This window comes from Nicotiana attenuata, unplaced genomic scaffold, assembly GCF_001879085.1.
Source record: "Nicotiana attenuata strain UT unplaced genomic scaffold, NIATTr2, whole genome shotgun sequence".
Taxonomy (NCBI): Eukaryota; Viridiplantae; Streptophyta; class Magnoliopsida; order Solanales; family Solanaceae; genus Nicotiana; species Nicotiana attenuata.
The window spans coordinates 114,937-137,164 of record NW_017670746.1 but is presented as its reverse complement, the minus strand read 5'-3'; the positions used below and the strand labels follow the sequence as shown (position 1 = coordinate 137,164).

General features: G+C 40.8%; 1 long non-coding RNA gene across 2 annotated transcripts in view; it reads left to right on the top strand.

Moving 5' to 3' along the window:
• The window catches only part of LOC109242938, a 39,615-nt gene that overhangs the window by 16,022 nt on the left and 1,365 nt on the right, over positions 1-22,228 (top strand). The gene's annotated exons all lie outside the window — the stretch shown is intronic.

Genomic DNA, 22,228 nt, shown 5'->3' with positions numbered 1-22,228 from the left:
GATACATGGTAGTGTTGACCTGTTTCTGATACCAAAACCGATCCAATGCCCACTCCTTTGAAATTTGTAGCTCCGTCAAAGAATATCCTCCAACCGTCATATGCTTCAGTAATGTCTTCTCCCACAAACGACACTTCTTCATCAGGAAAATACATTTTCAAGGGTTCGTATTCTCCTCCCACAGGATTTTCAGCAAGATGGTCTTCCAATGCTTGACCCTTGACCGCTTTTTGAGTCAGATAAACAATGTCGAACTCGCTCAACAAGATTTGCCACTTAGCCAGCTTGCCAGTGGGCATGGGATTCTGGAAGATATATTTCAAGGGATCCATCCTTGATATGAGGTAGGTTGTGTAGGCATAGAAGTAATGCCTCAGCTCCTGAGCTATCCAAGTCAGAGTGCAGCAGGTACGTTCCAATAGAGTGTACCGCGCTTCATATGGAGTGAACTTCTTACTCAGGTAATAGATAGCTTGTTCCTTTCTCCGTGTCTCGTCGTGCTTCCCCAGAACGCAGCTGAAGGCTCCATCTAGCACTACAAGGTAGAGTAGCAAGGGTCTACCTGGCTCTGGCGGGACCAAGACTGGTGGTGTTGATAAGTACTCCTTGATCTTGTCGAAAGCCTTTTGACAATCTTTGGTCCAACTAGTTGCAACATCTTTTTTCAACATCTTGAAAATTGGCTTACATATTGCTGATGTAATTTAGCCGTCCTAGAAAACTCATTACATCTTTCTTGCTCTTCGGCGGTGGTAGCTCCTGGATGGCTTTGGCTTTTGACGGATCCAATTCTATCCCTCGGCGGCTGACAATGAACCCAAGTAACTTTCCGGCAAGAACCCCGAATGCATATTTTGTGGGGTTTAGTTTCAAGTTGTATCTCCGTAGTCTGTCGAAAAACTTCCTCAAATCGGCGATATGATCTGTGGCTTTCTTGGATTTGATGATGACGTCATCCACATATACCTCGATCTCCTTATGTATCATGTCATGAAAAATGGTAGTCATAGCCCTCATGTAGGTGCCCCCAACATTCTTCAGACCGAATGGCATCATCTTATAACAGTATACTCACCATGGTGTAATGAAAGCCGTTTTCTCAGTGTCCTCTTCGTCCATCCAGATCTGATGGTAATCGGCAAAACAATCCACAAATGACTGGAGTTCATGCTTGGCGCAATTGTCGATTAGGATGTGTATGTTTGGAAGCGGTAAATCATCCTTTGGGCTGGCCCTGTTGAGATCCTGATAATCAACACAGACCCTGACCTTCCCATCCTTCTTTGGGACTGGCACGACATTGGCTAGCCAAGTTGGGTATTCAACCACCCTGAGGACCTTGGCCTTGATTTGCTTAGTAACCTCCTCCTTGATTTTTAGACTCATGTCAGGCTTGAACTTCCTGAGTTTCTGTTTTACTGGTGGACATGCTAGGTTTGTGGGCAACTTGTGAGCCGCAATAGATGTACTTAACCCGGTCATATCATCGTATGACCATGCAAAGATGTCCTCATACCCTTTCAAGAACTGTGTGTACTCTTCTTTTTCTGATGGCGACAAGTGGATGCTGATAAGGGTTTCCTTGACAGTTTCAGAGTCTCCCAAGTTGATTATTTCTATTTCGTCCAGATTGGACTTAGGCTTGTTCCCAAAGTCTTCTACTTCTGTGACGATTTCCTCGGGTATGACATCTTCTTCTTCCGAATCACTATCCTTTTGTTGTGCTGTCTCATTACATGTCAGAGTTGTTGGTTCATCGAGACAGGAAATAGAAATGCTGTATAGATAAACATATGAAAGAAAAATGGTAATAATAAATATTGATTCATTGAAACATAAAAGCAATTTTTAACAACGTTTTTGGAATATTGGAAATATTATTTAAAACAAAATGCCAAAAGGGAAATCATTTTTCTTAGAAAATAAACAATGTTGTTCAGCCATGCTACCTCGGGACTCGTCGGGCCCTGGATGGTCTGATAGTCCAATTCTTGAGGAATGATCCTCTCTCCACAGCTTGGATGGTAGGGCCTTCCTCCTCCTCATCTACAATTACACAACAGTCCATGTCCTCATCTTCTAAGAACAGGTTCCTTAAGGCTGCCAGTGCTTCTTCCTCCTCTGATCCCCATATGATGTCGGCCTATTGGAAAGTCTGACTCAAATGCGGTATAGGCTGCTCCAATGGATAGTACGGACCTCGCCATGGTGGTGACCGGTCATCGTATTCTTGCCAGGTGTATTGGTATCCTAGCCCAAAAGTGCTACCATGGTACTTTGACTGTATTAGCTTGGTGATGCCTTGAAGATTTTTACCAAGACCCTTGCCAGGCTCATTCCGTCCCCAGTTCATCCTGCTTGCTATCTTGCCATCTCACCACTTATCTTTGTTGATTGCATTGACCCGCTGGATGTGATGATAAGTTTCTCCACCTACCTTTCTCCTATTCTCGACCATCGAAATAGTCTGACGGGTGTAAATGGGGTTGCTCCCGTCTCCATGGATAATCACCTCCTGATGGTTCCACTCAAACATTACTTCCTGATTCAAAGTTGATGCCACAGCCCCAGCGGCATGTATCCATGGGCGTTCCAACAGCAAATTGTAGGATATAGATATGTCCAGCACCTAAAACTCGACATCGAACCACGTAGGCCCCGTTTGTAGACAGAGATTAATTTCCCCCATGGTAGCTCTCTAAGACACATCAAATGCTTTCACGTCCATGGTCCCTTCTCGTATCTCGTATAGGCCTTTGCCCAACCTCTTCAGTGTTGTTAACGGGCAAATATTGAGACTGGATCCTCCATCAATCAGGACCCTGGTAATGAAGTAGTCTTCGCATTGCACTGTGATATGCAGTGCCCTATTATGATTCGACCCTCAGGCGGCAACTCATCCTCATGGAAAGTGATTTTGTGACTTTCCAATACCCGTCCCACCATGTTAGCCATCTCTCCGCTCGTGATGTTATTGGGCACATATACTTCGTTCAATACTTTCATCAGAGCATTCCTGTGTGCTTCTGAATTTTACAGCGGTGACGGATAGATATTTGAGTGGGAGTCTTGTTCAGATGATCGATGACTGAATACTCCCTTGCTTGTACTTTCCTCTAGAGGTCATCTGGACCTGTTTCAATAATGGGAGGTCTGTTAGGGGCCTTTTTACTGGACTCTCCCAAATGCTCGAGTGTGTAGACCCTTCCAGTCCTAGTCATCCCTTGTGCAGCACCAGATTCCCCCATCTTGGTTTTTCCTTTTATTCTAGCTTCGACCACATAATCCCATGGTACAACCTCGGTGCTATAAGGCGGTGTGGTTGACATTGTCACTGTAAATGGTATGGCTACTTTTACCTCAAATGGAATAGGTGCGACTGTAGGGGTGCTACCTCAACTTCAAATGGGATTGATGCAGTTACCTCGATCTCCACTGGCGGCTGTACCTGCACTATAATGGGGTTGAGAGTGACTGCGGGTTTCTTGGGATCTTCACCCTCTTTGATAAGTCCGATTGATGCCTCCGGATCTCATTCTTCATCCATCTCTATCACATTGACACCTTCACCCCTGTGATCTTGGAGGGGGTAATTGCAGACATTAGGCGCGGCCTCCTTTGCCTGGATGATCTTGTTATCAATCAAAGTCTGGATTTTGTCCTTCAACGTGCGACATTCATCGATGGTGTGCCCTTTCATACCGGAATGGTATGCACAAGTCTTATTCGGGTTAACCCATTGGGATGAGTTCTCCGTGGCCACACCGGGGATGGGAGAGATGTAACTAGCAGCCTTCAACCTTTCATATAGCTGGTCGATGGGTTCAGCAGTGGCAGTGTATTGTTTGGGTGGTCTGCGGTCAAAATTAGGTCGCAGTCTTGGGTAATTTTGACGAGTTTGGGGTGACTGAAAATGAGATGGTTGGGAATTATAGGTGTGATAGGCGGTGACTGGTTGGGAATATCTGTGGGACGTGGATTGATATGTAGGTGAAGGTGACGGTTGATAGGTGGGTGGAGGTGCTTGATATGTGGGTGGAGGTGCTTGATATGCAAGTGGAGAGGTTCGGTATACGAATAGAGTTTTGGGTCCTTGGGCGACCATCACTGCTCCCACATCCTTCTTCTTAGATATACCCCCTGATTGCAATGCTTTATTAGTGGCCTGCAATGCCTCAACATTTGTTACCATCCCGCTTTTGATGCCTTCTTCGATCCTTTCACCAAGTTTGATGATATCAGAGAACTTATGGTTTTCAATAACCATCAATCTTTCATAATATTGCGGATCCTGTGCTCTGATGAAGAACTTGTTCATCTGTTCCTCATCCAATGCTGGCCTGACTTTGGCCGCTTCTGACCTCCAACGAGTAGCATACTCGCGGAAAGTTTCGGTGGGCTTCTTCTTGAGGTTTTGAATGTAAAAGACATCTGGTGCATTCTCTGTGTTAAACCTGAACCGGTCCATGAAATCAGACGCCATACTCACCCAGTTGGGCCATTTCTTAGGATCCTGGCTGATATACCAAGACAAGACATCTCCCGTAAGACTCCTCATAAAAAGCTTCATCCGGATCTTTTCATCTTTTTCGACCCCGACAAGCTTGTCACAATAGGTCCTTAAATGAACCCTGGGATCACCTGTATCGTCAAACATCTCGAACTTGGGAGGTTTGTAATCCTCTGGCAATTCTACATCCGGCTGTATGCATAAGTCTTCATAGTTCAGACCTTCTATCCCCTTGCCTCCTTCTACGCCTTGAACTCGGCTGGTCAACTTCTTTAGCTCCTGGGCTAGGTTCTTAATGAGCATGTCCTTCTCAATAGATTCCGGTGCATAGGAGATGGGTTGAGTGGAATGAGGTAGGGTCTCCACATATATAGGGTTGTTTTGGTGACATAGAATTGAGTATAGTGGTGATCATTGGTGGAATTAAGGGGTTTAGGAATGACTGGTGGAGTATTTTGTGGAGTGTGGTAGGCGTTTGGCTGGTATTGTGGTGCGATAGTTTGATTTTGAGGGGGAGTTGTATAATGGCGAGGTACGAGTGGATTTTGTGGGCGCTTGTTGGGTGTGTTTTGAGGTGGTGCGGGGTTTTGAGTGTTTGGATGACTGATGTCTGGAACGCTGAGTGAGAAGGATAGGTTTGCCACATTCCGGACATGCTCAAGCTCACCCTGGAGTTCCAGTATTTTCTGTTCGAGCCGTGAAACTGCTTCATTTGGGGCCTGAGTACCCTGACCATCAAAAGTTTTTGCATGTTCAACCTGTGTGTTGTTTTCCTTTCTGGCGCCGTTCAAATCTTCCATTTTTTTCCCTTGCCTTTTGGTGGACTAGGAGGAGGAGAAGGTGGAGGGCCCCTGGATCTTGTGTGATAAGCTGATGATGCCAGTATGCACGAACCAACCTTTAGGGAATGGGAATAATCAAGAGAAAGAAAGAAAAACAATAGGTAGCCAAGTTAGTAATGATTCTGAAAAGTTTGCAGTTATTTAAACACATATTGCGGGAATATGAATTCGCGTCCAAATTTGGGAGCCCCGTTGTTCCCGAGGTAGGCCTATCAACAAATATATTTGGAGAAATTTAGTTCCAATAATTGCCTCATTTCATTAATGCGAAAATAGATGACCCAAAACGATACTAAATAAAATAATGTCACTAATGGCACTTGGCCTTATTACATTTGGAAAGCAAGTAAACCTAATCTATTTGGTTCGGGAAGGACCTTCTCCAGACTGGAGGCTCTTATCGATCAATTCCCCCAGTTCGCGCAGGTTCAACAGTAAGAATGCCCTTGCCAAATGCCCTCCTTCGTTTCCCTCAGCGTTCTGGCAATTGACGACTCTCTTCCTCATTTTCCCCTCCAGTTCCATTAAACTGTACTCCAGATACTCCAACCTTTCGCTGGATTTAACAGCCCCCTCTTTCCACTTATTGATCATTTCCATGTCGGACTTATGTTGCTCCATATGCTCAGCTTCAGACTCACGAATTCTCTTGCGCAATTTGTTGTACTTTACCTGTGCTTCGGCAACTTCGTCTATAACCCTATTTCCTGGACCAACCCTTGGCTCGAAGATCCCCGCTATGTTATCATCCAACCATGAGGGGTAAAAGTATGTATGACCCGCATGATATCGATCCGGCTCGATGATATCCTTTTCCACGATAATCTTCAAGCTCCACATGTGTTGTGCTTTAATCTTATATGGGATGGCGTCACCTTGAAAATCGGCTATAAAGTGACTCATCTTAGCGACTCGCGGTACGACTTGTCTCCTGCCTGCCTGTCTCATAACCCTGAGAGGAGCGTAAGGGTATATACCCCTTAACCCAATAAGTACCAAGTGGGGAACATCCCTGGATCTGATGATGAACTCATCGATAGGGAACCATTCGAACATCCATTGAACCTGTTCCTCAGTCAGGTTGTTGAAAAACTGCACCCATCCTATAGCGTCTTTTGGTTGAGCAAACATGTCCAGAATATATGTCATTTTCTTGGGATGGTGGAAAGCTATATGATCATTCCACGGTCTTCGTGGAAACTCTTGACGGTATTGACCCCTTTGGAGATGTTCTAGCAGCCAAACTTGCAGCAGCAAATTGCAACCCTCGAAGAATCTAAACCCCTTCTGACAACGTTCCAAGGCCCGGTACATATCTGCGATGATCATAGGGACAATGGTATATGTCTGCCCCTCGATCCCGTCCATCATAGTTTTGGCCACCATGGCTAACCTGGTGTGGATTCTGTCCCCTTAGATCGGGAACACTAGCATGCCCAAGAAACACACAATGAACACAAAGACCCTACGATGAATCCAACCCAAGGAGGTGATAGAGAATTCATCATCAAAGATATAGTAAGACCTGCTGTGACCGTATCGCTCATAGAGGAAATCGAAAGGTACATAAGAGTTTTTCAGGCACTCCAAGTCATCATTCTTCTTTAACCCCATCATCTTTAAAAATCCCCGAGTGGTGCGGTTTTCTGGTGCCAATAAACCAGGGCTGTCCCAAGGTAGCCTAGCAAATCCCCCTATTTCTTCAAAAAGAGGCATCATTTCTATGTTTCCGAAGCGAAACACAACCCTTTCTTTGTCCCAAAACATGGTGGCAACCTCGATCAACATTTTGTTTGGCTGAAGGTACAACAAAGAAGGCAAATTTCCTAGGATTCGTTTCACTTGATTCTGGTCACTTGAAGGAAGATCCCTCCACCAATCTAGCAAAAGTGAAGGTACGCTACTGACCATGCCAAACCGGGGGACTTCGTGCCTCATTTCTGCAAAACAAAAGATGGTTAGGCCCTTTCCCCCTCCAGGTTCGTCTATTTATACAATAATGATTAGCATATTGGCACTTGTTTCTCCAAATTAATGCACAAAATCGTGGTTGCGTCCGTTGGGATTATGGAAAAGCCGATGGACTTTTAGGTGAGGCTTGTCTTAAAGGGTTATTATGCGGACAACATATTAACCCGGCTAGGTTTGACCATGATGCATGCACAATTAACCAGAGTAAGGTTACTATATAGAGGTCTAGACTGGGACCCTCAAGCGGACAGCTTGAGGGGGAAAGGCACGGAACCGTCAGACGCACCGCTGATCGACTAGTTTTACCGCAAATTTAAAAGGGTGATATATAGGAAGAGCGCAAACACTCATCAAGTATTGCTATAGGATTGATTACGCACGAGTGGAATATGATGTTGAGCATGATTTATGCAACAATAAATAGCCTGTTGTCAAGTATTTGCACGTTTAAAATGATAAATGCGGTATTTAAATAATTGAAATACAGAAAAAGAAAACAAAGAGACAAGTCAGCTTCAGGAAATAAAAGAAATCATAAATGCTTGAAAATAAGCAATTAAATCCAAATAAGGGGGGGAAGGGAGAGGTTGTATCAACAAAATAAAGCATGCTTGAGACTAATTCACAAAAATAAGTTCGTTATGGTAAGAGCCTAAAATATCCCCAGCAGAGTCGCCGTGCTATCGCGCCCCCTTTTTCCTCACGGAGTTCGGGCTTCGACATTCATTGGAAACAACTCGTTTCCTTTTGGGAATTGGGTATTTGAAGAGTCACCACATAACGGATTAAGGTGCGTTAGGGCACCTAGAGAAATTAACTCATATAACTAGTTGCATTATCAGAGATTAGGGTAATGGCTCGAAATAACCTTGAGGGGAAGGTGTTAGGCATCCCTCGCGGTCCACAACGGTGGGTCCCGGCCGAACTCAATTATGTGAATTAGTCATTTAACAGATAGGTAGTCTAAGCACACATTTGCAAATAAAGGAAGTTTAGGCAGTCTAATTAAGCACACATATGGAAATAAAGGATGTTTAGGCAGTCTAAGCATACATATGTGAATACAGGAAGTTAGGTAGTCGAAACACACATATGTGAATAAAGGAGGGAAGTCCTAGGTTTGTTAGCCTATAGGATCACATCTGTACAATACCCGGTAAGCCTTCCTCAAATAGATGGGTTACACGTGGCATTAGCGCACATGTCAACATATCCTTTTTACTACCCATTACCCCCTTAGCTGTTATATAAGCGATTTTAATTAACGAACTCTAAGCGTGTTTTACCTGTCCCTTTGTTGTGGTCCTGGAGGTGTTTAGGACCTCTAAATTTAGGCAGTACTAGACCCTCCTAAGGTGTTTAAAAGGTAAAATCTAAGCGACAACAAATAACATATAGGACTGTCAAATAGGGAAGCAATTAAGGGGCTCATGTTTACCTCCACACATAAACAAATAAGTAGCACGTCTCAAACAACAGATTTTAAAGAATTTCAGAAGGTCCTAGAATAGGATATCTAGGTAAGCATCACAAACATAGAATATGCAGCATTGTTTTAAAGCAAAGTGATATAACCTGATCAGTTTGCCTAGTGATTTTAGAACCTGCTAAACCTGGACAATTTTACAAACACAACACCATTTCGCAGTTTTTATGAAACCCTTAATTACCTATGGCTTGCCTAGGTGTGAATCTGTTATACCCCTATTAACATGTTGCCTAAAACAAAATTCTGGGAATTAGTCAAATAGCTTGAGTTTATTAAATCCTATAGGCATGCTGGTCTAGGTGTTGAATGTTACAAAAAGCTGATTTCATGCATATTTATACTAGGACATGATATCATTGTGTTGGGGCTGTCTTTAAACCTCTTTATGGACTAATTATTCATTTAAGCGATATAGATACGATTTAAAGCAAATGCAAACAGAGTCCTAAGGCAAGATTTCTAATGCACAGAGAGAGATGGTCACTTTATTAAGCATGATTACAACGGTGACTTTAACAACAGATTTTCGGGTGATTATGACTTGTGCAGAAACATAGTTTTCGTGATAATAGAATGATGAGCCTATAACATGTTTTCTAATAGAAAAAATCAGTAAACATGATTATCCTAAGGCATGATATCTAATGCACAGATTTATGGCATGGTTTTTAATACAAATAGGCATAGCAAACCTAGAGGCATGATATCTATTTCATAATATTAACCTAAAGCATGATTTCTATTGCAAATCAACATAATATAAACCTAAAGCATGGTTTCTACTGCAAATCATCATATATATAAACCAAAAGCATAATTTCTACCCGGTTTCCCTACAAAATCGTATAGGAACCCTCCCCTTTTTACTAATTACCCCAATATTTATTTACAAAGAATATTATTACAGACCAGGATCGAATGAATTACATAAATAAATGTAAATTATAATATAAGGAGCTTGAATTAGGCCCAAAGTAAACCTGGGGATGCCAGGCCTTCAAAAGCAGTCTCAGATGCCAAGAGTCTCACAGCCAATAGTGTGTCCTGGTGTGTCAAAGTTCCCTAAGGACCTCAAGGATCCCGGGAGTGCTCACACCAAGACCTTTTCTCAAATAGAGGATTGGTTATGTGTAGTGTGGAAGGGCCAGCCCCAGTATGCCAGAGTTCAGAGGAATTTCATGGATTCCTAAGCAGTACACACACTGGAGGGGCAGAACCTAATAGTCTCAGAGTAAAGTGAGAGTGCTTGACATAGTTTTGAAAGACTTAGTAAAATAGTGTAGAGATAGTTTTTGAAGTGAAAAGATTTTCAGGAATAGAAACAATTTTCAGGAAGATGCTAGAGGTGAAGACAGTCTTGAAATCAATTCTGAAAAGTACAGACATACAGTCACACAAACTTAGATTGCTTAGACTCACAATCACTCAGCAATCATCTTTACAAACAGGGGTCAAAGGGGTTGGGAACATAGAGAGTTCAAACACATAAACGGAGTCTAGGGAGCATATGGAGCAACAACTGTACAGAACAAACAGGAATCTACTAGTTCAGAGACTTAACAAGTTAGTCATGATAAGAAGCAATTAAGACATAGGCATAGAATGTAGTGAAATAGTCATGTTGAAGACAAAATGCATACTAACTAGGATCAACCAAGTACATTAGACAACTAAGTTATCGACATGATCACACCAATTAAAGAGAGTAAACAGAGACTAAATAAACATGTTGGCCAGGTATCAAACATACAAGTGAGACCCAGACATACTGATTGCACATATGAACAAAGGAGAACAGAATTTAGACATGCTGAGTAAAGCAGTAAACAGGAAGATAAAGTAAATACATAGCAAATCGAACTAGTGTAAAACATGGAACACATAGAGTTCGAGTTTCTGAATTGAGTTGGAGACATACCAGTTAGAGAAGCAAAGTGCAGAATGTAAAGCCAGTGTAATCCCACTGTCTTGCCTTGGCTTTCAGTTGGCTAGACCAACAGTTAACAGGAGTAACAGAGAAAGAAGAGAGAGTTTGAGTGTGCGTGTGTGTATTCTGAACTTAGTTCGTGTGTTGAGAGGCAGAATAAAAGTGTTTATATAGCAATATAGGAGTGAAACAAAAGAATCATCATTCAGTCAATTAAGGAAGTCACGGAATCCAATCACATAAAGGAGTTCAGAATAGATTCCTTTAATCAAGGATAATTGATCAAACGGTAATAACAGGGGACTAATTAAGGAAAGAATCCCAATTATACCATGTAAAGGAATCGGTAAGAATCTGCAATTATATAGGCAATCAAATAAGGCAGGGATGACCAATTAAGGTCGTAAACAAGGAAACAACAAGAATTATGCACACAAATCTCTACCAGAGCAAATCAATCAACCAAACTTTCAAAAATAATACTGATTTCTGGAAAAAGATATCAACTTCCATAAATAGAAAAATAGACTAAGTAAAACATCACAGAAATATAGAAATTAGTCGGAAACACAGATTCTAGCCCTAATAGAGATTAATTAGGGCAAAAACCACAGAATAATGGATTCGACAATGAAAAAATGTTTAAGTCCAAGAAATAGAGCAAGGTAACACAGAAAGTACCCAGAATCGAAGCAAAGGTTGGAAAAATCAGTATATTACACAAAATCAACTAGGGTTTGAATACTCTTGTAAAAATCAGTCAAGAAGATGAAAGAATAATTGATTAAACACTTAGAAGTCAGAAAGACCTTTGAAAAACAATTTGGGATGAACCCTACTTTAGGAAGAGCGATAAAAGTCGGAATAATTAATTAACCCAGAAATTTTAAGGGAAAACACATAATAGCGCTCGAATCACCCTAGATCTTTACAGATCATAGAAGGATCGATAGTAACGGACTAGGATTTTTCAGAAAAGTAGTAGAGATGAGAGAAAAGGTCAAGAACCCATAGATTGGTAACAAAATAAAGAGAAGTTCTTACTCACAATCGAAAAATGGCCTGAGACAGGCTAATAAACAAAGTTTCAAACTAGAACCAGCTAGGTTCTTTGAGATCTTCTCAAGGAACCAAGAAATTAAAGAGCCATGGCGTGTAGAAGGCCAGGGCTGGTCAGAGAAGCCATGGAAGCCTCATAAGGTGGAGGTTTATGCCGGTGACGGTGCTTAGAATTAGGGTTAGGTCGAGAGAGTTTGAGAGAAAAGGGTGATGATGACGGCTGGTGAGGGAGAGAATGAGAGGTTAGGGGGGGGGGATCATTTAGGTTTAATTAAGGTTTGGGAAATGTGGACCGTTGATCTGAGTGATCAACGGTCAGGATTGAGATGGGGTATTGGGTCGGGTTATACAGACTTGGGCCTAAGGGGATTAGGCCAAATTTAAAGGGGTTGGGCTGGTAGAGAGGGGTTAGGTTTGGGAAGAAAAGGGCTATTTATTTAATACCCCAAATAATTTATGAAAATATTTTATAAAATAATTAGCAGATTATAAAAAGAATTTTCATGCATAAAAATATTTTAAAATAATTACTCAACATTTTTTAAATACAATGAGCCATTTTATGGCAAGATAATGTAATCATGTATGCACGGGCTATAATTGCAAAGTTATTGCAATTGTAACCAAAAAGTGTAAATCTGGCCATTTGTGAAATAAATATGACTATAAATAGCAATATTAAGTCATGAAATGCTATAAAGTCATTTGTGATGCAATTTTGTAATTATTTATATAAATAAAATAATAGGATAAATTAATTTAAAAATGTAGAATTTATGAAAAAATTTAATGCATAGTTTTGAAGGTATATATGCACTTAAAAAGTATTATAGGGAAAAATTGGGTATCAACAATAAATGGCGAAGTTTTTGATCTTCAAACCGAGTAATATCTGATACAACTAGATCTTATCAACGGTGAAGTTTTTAATCTTCAAACTGAGTAATATGTGACAAAATGAAATTTAATAAACGATGAAGTTTTTAATCTTCAAATCGAATAATAAATTCGAGTAAAAAATCACTAAGATTTAATCTTCAAAGGGAGTATAAAGTCACTTAGACTTTAATTTCCGAAAAATGAGTAGAAAGTCACGAAGACCTTAATCTCAACGAACGAGTAAAAAAAATCACACAGATATTTATCTCGAAGCAGGAGTAGAAAATCACGAAGATTTTAATCTCCATAATGGGTGTAGAAAATTACGAGAATTTTAATCTCCAATACAAGGGTTGAAAAAAGTATTTTTTAATTTTCTTTTCAAATGGCTTTCCAACTAAACTATTATAAACCCTTAACATTTCAATAGTTTGATATATTTTCTTATCAAACAAACACATATCCACATGAAATATCATATTCATGATCTCACAATAATTTTCAAGTCTTAATGTAAGCCTAAGATCATTTCTTACTTCACTTGAAAAAATCTTTCTCATAGTTTATATATGCATGTAAATCAAAATTATATGCCAACCAACGTTAATTCATTTGGCAAAAGGAGTAATAAATATAATCTTTAACACAAGTCATTCCTTACCATGGCATGCATTTTTTCTTTTAAAGATTATCACAGAAGAAATTTATTCACTATGAGAAAGATACCCATGAGAACCCACGCATATGCTATAGGAAAAAGAAGTCATTTTTAACTTTTATAGGAACAACAAATCTGAAGTGGCCCTTTAGCTTTTCAATTGCTCAACAGTTAGGAACTTGTTAGAAAAGATACGTACCCACTTGCATCGCGAAGGTCTTTTCAAACTCCCATTTGGCCATTTGTTCCACATCATGCCAATTAATTTCTCATTTCGTGGCCAGTTTTGTACTAATGCACCATGTGCTGGTCAATTTGTATGAGTTTAAAGACAGCCACACACAAAAAAAAAGTAGTAATATTCGAACTTCAAGGTCACGGTAAAAACTCAAAAATTTTCCTTGAAATTCCTTCTCCAACTATAGTGCGACAACATTTCAAATTTGCAACATACAGACTTGACAACGCAACAAGAGATACAATTTTTTTTATTTAAGACATGTATCTGCAAGTAACAGAACATTCCTTTACTCTGGTGAAAGATTCAACAAATTTTGTAAGACACTGTTTCTCACAAACAGTGCACTATTTAGGTTATTCTTACTTCTTCTTTGACTATTAATTACAATAATCAATTGAAAGGACAAGCAAGGAATAGATTAAGTTTTTTTTTGTTCGTTTCCCTATTCGTGATACCTCCTTCATCTAGATATAAGAAAACATGATGGCAGTGCTAATGGCATCACATAGTGGGATGTTCAAGCAGTCACAAAAGTAATCCAAATGGCATCTTGTAAAAACAAAATTCCAAATTTACCTTAACAAAAGATCCTCCCGATGAATATGAATCCAACAGATTGCCTAAGATCATCCGAAATAATTCATTTCTTCGCTTCTCTTCGAGCAGACTAACATTCAGAATTTCATTCTGAATTATCTTTCTATCATCCATTTAAAAGCAATTCTAATAAATTCCTTAAGATTGTTGGTATTACTGTGTTCAAAATCAGAAAATCAGAGAAACAAACAAATTCAATAAACAAATCGTAAAATAATTCCGAGCCCACTGAATGCACAGTGTGACATTAAAGAATTTAATCCCCTCAGTGTTGCCCAAGGTTATGGATTAATTCCTCCCAGGATAGAACGGAATAACTATTCTGTGATAGAGGCACTACAAATCATCAGAACTTCAACGAACTCAACAAATAGAGCAAATCACACTTGACACTTCTATTTATTTGGAAAATAATGCAACAATATAGAAAAGAGGGGAAATTTTTTCAGATTTTCCATATGTGAAAAATGAGATCAAGCCTCTAAATTTATAGGCAATGAAAGGGTGAGATGAAGAGGTGCAATCCAAGAGGTGCATTTTCCATTCACAACCATTAATAAAAATGCAACATCGGAACCGTCAAAACTCCATTCTGGAGTCATCTACACAAATGTCAAACTCCGGTCAAGTTTTCCAACTTAAGCTTTCAACCTTAGGACTAAGTGTCCCAATTCAGTTCGAAACTTGCCTGAAACCAAACCAACCACCCCTGCAAGTCACATAACCATAATTGAACTTAGAGGAGGCAATTAATAGGGGAACGAGGCTAAAATACTCAAAACGACTGGCCGAGTCGTTACATTCTCTCCCTCTTAAAACAAATTTTCGTCCTCGAACGAGTATAAAGACATACCTAAAGTGCTGAAAAGGTGAGGATAACGGCTATGCATATTGTGTTCGTTCTCCCAAGTCGCATCCTCGACTGGTTGACCCCTTCATTGAACCTTCACTAAAGCAATGTCTTTAATCTCAACTTCCGGATCTGCCTGTCCAATATAGCCACTGACACCTCAACATAAGTCAAATCCTTGTCCAATTGGACTGATCTGAAATCTAATACATGGGACAGATCACCATAATACTTCTGGAGCATGGAAATATGGAACACTAGGTGAACTACCGATAAGCTAGGTGGCAATGCAAACTTCTAGGCCACTTCCCCCACTCTCTCAAGGATCTCAAAAGGACCAATATACGTATGGCTTAACTTGCCCTTCTTCTTGAACCTCATCACACCCTTCATGGGTGAAGCCTGAAGCAAAACCATCTCTCCCACCATAAATGCTACATCACGAACCTTCCAATCAGCATAACTCTTCTGCCTAGACTGTGTCGTACGAAGCCGATCCTAAATTAACTTGACTTTCTCCAAGGCATCCCAAACCAAATTAGTGCTCAACAAAATAGCCTCTCCCGGCTCAAACCAACCAACTAAAGAACGACACTGCCTCCCATATAGGACCCTATAAGGAGCCATCTGATTGCTCGATTGGTAACTGTTGTTGTAGGCAAACTCTGCAAGCGGCAAGAATTGATCCTATGAACCCACGAAATCCATAACACAAACACGTAGCATATCCTCTAAGATCTTAATGATGCGCTCGGATTGCCCATTCGTCTTGGAGTGAAATGTTGTACTCAGCTCAACCCGTGTGCCTAACTCACGTTGTATGACCCTACAGAAGTGCGATGTAAACTCCGTGCCTCGATCGGAGATAATGGACACCAGCACACCATGGAGACGACCAATCTCACGGATATAGATCGGAGCCAGATGCTCTAAAGAGTAGGTAGTCATAACCAGAATGAAGTGTGCAGACTTGGTCAGTCTGTCCATAATAACCCATACTGCGTCAAACTTCTTCGAAGTCCATGGGAGCTTAACAACAAAATCCATGGTAACACGCTCCCATTTCTACTCGGGAATCTCAAGTCTCTGAAGCAAACCGCCCAGCTTTGATGCTCGTACTGCACCTGCTGACAGTTCAAGCACCGAGCCACATACTCCACTAGATCTTTCTTCATTCTTCTCCCCCCAATAGTTTTGCCTCAAATCCTGATACATCTTTGCGACACCCGGATGAATAAATACTACAAACTATGGGCCTCCTCAAGAATTAACTCACGCAAACCATCTAAATTGGGCATACAAATCCGACCATACATCCTCAACACCCCATCATCTACAATAGAAACCTCCTTGGCATTGCCGTGTTACACTCTGTCCTTAATGACAAGCAAATGAGGGTCATCATATGACGCGCTCTGATGCACTCATACAAGGAAGACCAAGAAACCACTCAAGCTAAAACATGACTAGGCTCTGAAACATCCAACCTCACAAACTGATTGGCCTATGCCTGAACATCCAATTCTAACAGTCTCTCCCCAACTAGAATATATGCAAGGCTACTCATACTCTCCGCCTTCCTACTCAAGGCATCAGCCACCACATTAGCCTTCCCGGGATGATATAGAATAATGATATCATAGTCTTTTAACAGCTCCAACCACCTCCGCTACCTCAAGTTCAGATCCTTTTGCTTAAATAAGTATTGTAGACTCCGATGATCTGTGAATACCTTGCAAGACATGCCGTTAGATAATGCCTCTAAATCCTCAATGCATGAACTATTACTGCCAACTCTAGATGATGAACGAGGTAGTTCTTCTCATATGGACTGGCGTGAAGCATAAGCAATCACCCTACCCTCCTGCATCAAGATACACCGAATACCAATCCGCGAAGCATCACAATAAACTGTATATGAACCTGATGCTGAAGGAAAAACTAGAATTGGAGCTGTGGTCAAGGCAGTCTTGAGCTTCTGAAAGCTCTCCTCACAATCGTCGAACCACCTAAATGGAGCACCATTCTGGGTCAATCTAGTCAAAGGTGCAGCAATGGACAAGAAACCCTCTATGAAACGGTAATAATACATGGCCAAACCAAGAAAACTCCAGATCTCAGTAGCTGAAGACAGTCTGGTCCAACTCTGAATTGCTTCAATCTTCTCAGATCTACTTTAATCCACTCACTCGACACCACATGACCCAAAAATGCCACCGAATCGAGCCAGAGCTCACACTTTGAGTTGCATATAACTTATTTTCTCTCAATGTCTAGAGCACGATCCTCAAATGCTGATCATGATCCTCCCGCCTGCGGGAATACACAAAGATGTCATCAATGAATACAATGATGAAAGAGTCATGATATGGCTGGAATACACTGCTCATCAAATGCACAAATGTTGCTAGGGTGTTGTCTAGCCCAAATAACATCACTAGGAACTCGTAGTGACCATACAGAGTCCTGAAAGTAGTCTTCGTGATATTCGAGTCCTGAATCTTCAACTGATGATACCCTGACCTTAAATGAATCTTGGAGAATGCTCTAGCACCCTGAAGCTGGTCAAATAAGTCATCAATGCGCGGTAATGGGTACTTTCTCTTGATTGTAACTTGTTTCAACTGTTTCTAATCAATTCACATCTGCATAGAGCCATCTTTCTTCTTACAAACAAAAAACTGGAGCACTCCAAGGCGAGGCACTCGGCCGGATAAAACCCTTATCAAGCAACTCTTGGAAATGCTCCTTCAATTCCTTCAACCCTACATGTGCCATACGATATGGTGGAATAAAAATGGGCTGAGTGCCCGCCACCAAGTCAATTCTAAAATCAATATCCCTATCGGGCGGCATGCCCAGTAGGTCTACTGGAAATACATATGAGAAATCCCTCACTATCGAAACTGAATCAACGATAGGAGTATCAACACTGAATCTCTCACAAAGGCTAGGTACGCATCATACCTCTTCTCAACCATTCGTTGTGCCTTTAGAAGGACAACCATGCTAGGAATATAATCCAACGTATCCCTCCACTCCAACCGCGGCAAACCTGGCATAGCCAATCTTGGCGTGACAATCCAAAATAGCATGATAGGGCGACAACAAGTCCATGACCAAGATCACATCAAAGTCTACCATATTGAATAGAAATAGATCAACTCTGGTCTCATACCCCCTAAGAGTAACTAAACATGACCAATAAGCACAGTGTACAATTATAGAATCTCCCATAGGCGTGAACACATATCGTGGGGCTGCATCAGTTGTCTTACCCTCCTCGTAAGCCTGCCACCACTGATGTGCAACTTCTGACAGCCGAAATGTAGTAAAAGCAACTCCGGTCACCTCCAAAATATCCATGGTACAGAGAATACAGTGGCAGTTCTTTACAAATCCATGCACATCCTCGGTAACTGTGCCGCTGAAAGTAGGAGGATCATACTTCTTGAACCTCTCAAGTCTCCTCTACTCCTCTTCAGAAGTCTCTGGCCTGACCTCAGGCTGAACCAAAATAGCTGGCTATGTTGGCATGATGCCCGGAACCTAATCAACATCGACCCGATGCTCTAGAGTACGGGCCGTAGGAGTTTGAGCTCCTCCCCCAGCCTAAGATGTAGCTGGTGCAAGGGGAATCAATCCCGCCTGAGCTAGAGTGCCGAACATGCTCAAGAACTGTGCTAAGGTCTGAGGGCAACAACAGGCGCCTCGGGTGCTTGTCCCTTAACCGGAGTTATTGGTGGCTCCTCAGTCGCTGCTCAGGCAAGTGCTCTGGCTGTAGCATGTGCCCCTCCTTGGCCTCATCCCCATCCCCAGCCTCGCTCGGCTCTAGCAGGGGTCACGGGTGTCTGATCATCAAATCCAATTGCGTGTGTCCTCACCATCCGTACTCGTGTGTTATTGTTGTCATTATTGGTACTCATTGTAGTTGAGCTGTGGGCTATATATGGTGGTGGTATTGGTATTGTTGTTGTCACAACCCCAAATCCCACCTAAGATAGTCGTGATGACACCAAAAGTCTCTAAGACTAGGTAGGCCTAATATTCATAAATAACTTAACAAAAATAACGAACTAAGATAATAAAATGAATCGATAAAGCTCATAAATACTCCAAAGAGGAACAACAACAATACATTCCCCAAAAAAGGTGGAACTGAGTCATAAGCTCTACAGAATATTGTAAATTCTCTAATACAATACTATTTGATAATAGGATAAACAATAGTAAAGAAACTACTGAAGGCGACTCCGAGGCCTGCGAGCGTCGAGTAGCTATACCATGAAATCTCCAAAAATAATTGTACGATCAGTGGCGTCCGGCACGAGCAGATGTGCCTGGATCTGCACAAAAATATGCAGAACCGTAGTATGAGTACACCATAACGGTATCCAGCACGTATCAAGCCTAAGTTCGGTAGAGTAGTGACGAGGCCAGGTCAAGACACCTACTAGGATAATAATAACTAAAGAAAATATAGTGCAGTCTAATAATGGGAAGCGAGTTAAATAGATGAGAATAAGGCAATACAATAATGTAAGCTAACAACGGGATTTAAGGCAATAAAGACAGCAAGAAATGAACACATAATGAGAATAACAAGCAATCAAGTACGAACAAATACAAATAAGGCAAAGGAGGAAAACAACAAGAACTGTTCAATCAACAAGACTTTTTAACATAGAATGCACAACAAGAATCACAACCGAGGTGCCACACCTCATAACGTCATTTCACAAATCACAATCACAATCTTTCCTTATATCACTGTGTGAGCCTTACATTTAGATTTTTTAAAACATTTTTCCCGAAATAGCTACACGCACTTTAGCCCCCTTATGTCGCTGTGTGGATTCAAGTAATTCCCTTAGTAGCAAAGTGCACATAAATCCCACCTTATGTCGCCGAATGCACATTAACCCATATCCTTATACGGCCGCATGCACACAATATCACAATACAATAACAATTTGCACTGCAAGTTCCCATATGCCACAACTAGCCATAATTAACAATACCAAACTTACCACGACATATAGCTTACGGATCAACCACAAAGTGAACAAGAATCTCAGTAATAAAAAAATGAATGAGAATTACCCAACAAAGAGAGATATATCAAGAATCAACAATTTCAACCTCAATGTGATAATTGCTTTCATAACTTCAACTTCAATAACTCAAAATGAAAATATTCCCGCAAAAAGACAACTTCCAATTCAATTGTATAACATAAGCTTAACAACGAAAAAGATAGTATGAAATAGCAACTACGTCTAAATGCATGAGAATAATTCAACATGAAAAGACATCATGGAATAATAACTTCAAACAAAAATAACTCCACAATTAAAAAGGCACATGATAATACTAGAGATAACAACATCGATTAAGGCATATGAAAGCATGTTTGACAATAAAAGATAGAGCATGTTATAACATCATCAAGTAAAGCATGTAAGAGTAATTTAATAGTGGAAGATATAACATGATATTACAATTTCTAATTAAATAAATGAAAGATCCTAAGAGTCTAATCCGGTCAAAATACCACACATAAGCACATGTACACACTCGTCGCCTCGTGTACACATCTTTCACATAATTCAAATAACACAAATCAACCCAAGCCCTAAGGGGTATTCCCCCCCCCCCCCCCCCCAAAGTTAGACAAGATACTTACCTTAATTAGCTAAATCAATCCAGTAATAAGCCTTTCCCTCAAAATCCAACTCCCGACGGCTCAAATTTAGCCAAAATACCTCAATACTATAAATACAAGCCATAAGAAGCAATTCCGGATAATAAAGTTTCAATCTTTAAAGAAAATAAATAATCAAATCAAAAGTAAACACCAAGCCCGCACCTCGAAATCCGACTAAACTTACAAAATCCGAACCTATTCCAATACGAGTCCAACCATACCAAAATTATCCAATTCTGACCTCAAATCGACCTCCAAATCCTCAATTTATGATTTAGGAAACCTTTTACAAAATACCTAATTTTCAACTTAAACCACTAATTAAATGATAAAAATAATGATGGAATCATGATTAATAAACAAAACCGAGTCAAAAACACTTACCCCGATCCAATCCTTGAAAATTCCCAAAACCGCCCAAAATCGAGCTCTCTTACTCAAAAAGTGGAAAATGAATAAACCCTCAATTCCACCCTTTTTTTGCCAACTGATGTCCGCTTCTGTGGACAATTTGTCGCATCAGCGATGCCACATCTGCGGAATATTCATCGCAGATGCGGCTTTCACTTAAGCCCAGAACTTCCGCTTCTGCAATGAACATACCAAACTCCGCTTCTACGGATGAAATCCGTATATGCGGTTGTGCACTTGCGCAAGATCGTCCGCACCTGCGAACCCAGCTTTCCAGCCCAAATCTCAGATCTACAGCTCAGATGTTGCTTTTTCTATGCCGCACCTGCGGCCCAAATTGCGCAGGTGCGAATGTACGATACTTCAGCATGCATAAAAATCGTCCAAGTCCAAAATGAATCTGGATTCAATCCGAATGACATCCGGGGCTCCCGAGACCCTGTTCAGACATACCATAAAGTCTCAAAATACAACACATACTTGAGTCCTTAAATCACATCAAACAACATCAAATCTATGAATCGCACCCCAATTCAAGTCTATTGAATCAATGAACATTTAACTTCTAAAATTAATGCCTAATCATATCAAACTAACTCCGTGTGACCTCAAATTTTGTAGGCAAGTCCCAAATGGCACAAGGGACCTATACCAACTCCCGAAACCACAATCTGAACCCAATATCAATAAAGTCAACCCTCGGTCAAACCTATCAGCCTTCCAAACCTTCGACTTTCCACTTTCGCCAAAAAGCCTCAAACCAACCTGTTGACCTCTAAATCATATCTGGACATACGCATAAGTCAAAAATCACCATACAAAGCTATCAAAACCTCATTTAGGAGTCCTCTACACAAAAGTCAAACTCCGATCAACTCTTCCAACTTAAGTTTTGAACCTTCAGACTAAGTGTCCAATTCACTCTGAAACTTGCCTAAAATTGAACCAACCACCATGACAAGTCACATAACCCCAATTGAACATAGAGAAGGCAATAAATTAGGGAATGGGACTAAAATACTCAAAATGACCAGCTGGGTCGTTATAATTGTTATGACAATGTTGTGGTATATGAGCACATGTGGTA